This window comes from Colobus angolensis, unplaced genomic scaffold, assembly GCF_000951035.1.
Source record: "Colobus angolensis palliatus isolate OR3802 unplaced genomic scaffold, Cang.pa_1.0 Scaffold157, whole genome shotgun sequence".
NCBI lineage: Eukaryota > Metazoa > Chordata > Mammalia > Primates > Cercopithecidae > Colobus > Colobus angolensis.
Window position 1 is genome coordinate 2,977,205 of NW_012114677.1, and position 3,936 is coordinate 2,981,140.

Below are 3,936 nucleotides of genomic sequence, written 5' to 3' on the forward strand. Positions count from 1 at the left end.
CAAATACATAAAGCAAATACTGACAGAAGTAAAGCAAGATATAGAGAGCAATATAGTTATCGCAGGATATTCCAATACCTCAGCTTCTGTAATGAATAATCAGAAAAGAATACTCATAAGGAAATAGAAGGCTTCAAAGCAGTATAAAACAATTATGTCTAATAGAATTGCAGAGAACACTGTTAAACAAAAGCACAATACATACCCTTCTGAATAGCTCATAAAATATTCTCCTTGATAGACCACATGTTAGGCTACCAAAAAGTCTTAACAAATTTTTTAAAATAGAAACTTTATAGCTTACTTTTAATGATCAAACTGGAATGAGAGTAGAAACTAATTAAAAAAAGAAAACTGGCTGGGCGCGGTGGCTCATGCCTATAATCCAAGCACTTTGGGAGGCCAAGGCAAGCGGACCACTTGAGGTCAGGAGTTTGAGACTAGCCAGATCAACATGGACCGTCTCTACTAAGAATGCAAAATTAGCCAGGTGTGGTGGTGCACGCCTGTAATCCCAGCTACTTGGGAGGCTGAGGCAGGAGAATTACTTGAACCTGGGAGGCAGAGGTTGTGGTGAGCTGAAGAGCACACTGAGATCACACCGTTGCACTCCAGCCTGGGCAACAAGAATGAAACTCCATCACACACACATACACACACACAAAAGGACATTTATAGAAATTAAACAACATAAACTTTAGCATGCTCTTGTTCAAAGTTTCAAATAATATGAGATATCTAGACTGTTCGATGTAATCTACAGATTAAATGCAATCTGTCAAATTTTTAATTAAATTTTTGCAGAAACAGAAATAGCAATCCCCAAATTATATGGAATTTCAAGGGACAATGAAGCACCCCACAATCTTCAAAAAGAGAAACAAATGCACCACAGTTCATGATATCAAAACATATACACGGCCGGGCGTGGTGGCTCAAGCCTGTAATCCCAGCACTTTGGGAGGCCAAGACCGGCGGATCACGAGGTCAGGAGATCGAGACCATCCTGGCTAATACTGTGAAACCCTGTCTCTACTTAAAAATACAAAAAACTGGCCGGGTGACGAGGCGGGCGCTTGCAGTCCCAGCTACTCGGGAGGCTGAGGCAGGAGAATGGCGTAAACCCAGGAGGCGGAGCTTGTAGTGAGCTGAGATCCGGCCACTGCACTCCAGCCTGGGTGGCAGAGCAAGACTCTGTCTCCAAAAAAAAAAAAAAAAAAAAATATACAAAGTTAAAGAACTAAAAAAATCTGGTATGGGTATACAGGTGAATAGCTAGATCAATAAAATAAAAAATCCAGCAAAAATACACACTCACACACATATGGTCATATGAAGAGTAATTTCTACCCTCATAATTATTGTAGCATTGTTACTGAAAGCAAATAAATGAAAGCAATGCAAATTTCTCTCACCAAATAAATAAATAAAAAATATTAAAATATTACTTCAGCTTGTAAAAAGCAAAAAGCATCATAATGAGGAAAGAGAGAGACCCTCTCATATTGTTTTATACTCAGTATATGTTTTAAGGAAAAAACAAAGTAAAACCAAAGACAGGCAGCCTGGCGCCAGACCCAAAATCAGGCCTGGGCCTGCCTGGCCTAAACCCAGTAGTTAAAAATCAACTCATAACTTAGAAACCGATGTTATCCATAGATTTCAGACATTGTATAGAAGAATATTGTGAAACTCCCTGCCCTGCTGTTTCTCTCTGACCACTGGTGCATGCAGCCCCTGTCAGGTATCCCCTGCTTACTCAAATCAATTACGACCCTTTCATGGTAAAATCTTTAGTATTGTGAGCCCTTAAAAGGGACAGAAATTGTGCACTCGGGGAGCTCGGATTTTAAGGCAGTAGCTTGCCGATGCTCCCAGCTGAATAAAGCCCTTCCTTCTACAACTCTATATCTGAGAGGTTTTGTCTGTGGCTCGTCCTGCTACAATAACAAGTATAATAAAGGTAAATCTTGATGACATTGTGCAACATGAAGTCAACCATGAAGAGAAACTGTATGAATCAACTCACATGAGATATCTAAAGCAATTTGACTCTAAAACAGAAAACAGAATTTGTTTGGGTGAGGGAGAAGGGACAAGACGGAGGAAGGTAAACAAGAAGGCACCGCCCCTGTTGCTTCCGGGTTCTTCCTCACCAACTTTCCCCCCGCCCAGGAAAATGCAGCCCACGCCTGGGAAGATGCAGATCAACAGAGCATGCGCCAGGTGACGTCACTCCAAAGAGATCGAAACTTACCCGGCCACGGGTATGGAGACGCCCCTATCACGCCCTTATCCTGCCCACTGCCCTCCCCCTTCCAGTATCAATGCATAAAAGTCCACTGCCGGCAGGAGCCGGTGTGACTTCTTCGGCCAGCATTCGTGGACCGGGGAACCTCACCCCAGAGTGCCGGTGCGACTTCCCTGGCCCCCCACACCTGAGGACCAGAGAACCTCGCCCGAGAGTGTGTGCATATTTGCAATAAAGGGTTGCCACTTTCTTATGTACTTTGGCCTCATGTTTAATTACTTAGCTCTCCTAAATTAAGTTACATTAAATTAAATTAAGACAGAATTATTTTTGTAAAGGGCCAGAAGACAGAAAAGGTAGTTAGTTGTTTAATGAGTACTAAGTGTTAGCTTTGCAAGATAAACATATGCTAAAGATATAGTAACAATATCAATATAATTAATGACTAAGCTGAATATTAAAAAATATTTAAGATTGTAAAGTTTATGTGTTGACAATCAAAAATAATATCTAAAACAGATACAGTGGTAAGATGGTTTTTGAAATTATCTTCAAATCACAAAAGTGTGTCTCTGACACACAGAAAAACAGATTTATAAATAAATGGAGGGTCAAAGTAGAAGAATTTCAATGACTACTCACCTAGGCAGGGTAAAATCACCATTGTATACAAACAGAACAAGTATACAACTCATAATAAGGAACAATATGCATACAGATAAACAGAGACTCTTATAGTGGAAACAGACACATCACTGACCTATATTTGTGCTCCACACTTAGTGTACACAGTGAAATACTGTCATATACAATTATAATACAAAATGAAAACATCCTAAGTTTTCTGCTCTTGCAGCCATAAAAAAGAATGAGTTCACGTCCTTTGCAGGGACATGCATGAAGCTAGAAACCATCATTCTCAGCAAACAAACACAGGAACAGAAAATCAAATACATGTTCTCATTCATAAGTGGGAGTTGAACAATGAGAACACATGGACACAGGGGCCTGTCGAGGGGTGGGGGGCAACAGGAGGGAGAACTTTAGGACAAATACCTAATAAGTGCAGGGCTTAAAACCTAGATGATGGGTTGATAGGTGCAGCAAACCACCATGGCAAATGTATACTTACGTAACAAACCTGCACGTTCTGCACATGTATCTCAGAACTTAAAAGTAAAATTGTCAGGCCTCTGAGCCCAAGCCTGCACATATACATCCAGATGGCCTGAGGCAACTGAAGAAATCACAAAAGAAGTAAAAATGGCTGGTTCCTGCCTTAAGTGATGACACTACCTGGAGAAATTCCTTCTCCTGGCTCAGAAGCTCCCCTACAGAGCACCTTGTGACCCCGCCCCTACCCACCAGAAAACAACCCCTTTGTAATTTTCCATTACCTACTCAAACCTGTAAAACTGCTCCACCCCTATCTCCCTTTGCTGACTCTCTTTTCGGACTCAGCCCGCCTGCACCCAGGTGATTAAAAAGCTTTATTGCTCACACAAAGCCCTTTGGTGGTCTCTTTACACGGATGCGCATGACAAAAATAACAAAATGAAAAATAAAGTTTTCCCTTTCCTGTCCAGTATGGTATCAGCCATTGACTTGTCACATACGGCCTTTATTGTGTTGAGGTATATACCATCTATATCTAATTTGTTGAGCTTTTTAAGTCACAAAGACAT

The 3,936-nt window shown here is 41.0% G+C and overlaps 1 protein-coding gene across 4 annotated transcripts in view; it reads right to left on the reverse strand.

Annotated features, from left to right (window-relative positions):
- LOC105508047 (zinc finger protein 595) overlaps window positions 1-3,936 on the reverse strand; it is a 36,858-nt gene that overhangs the window by 5,854 nt on the left and 27,068 nt on the right. The window lies entirely within an intron of this gene.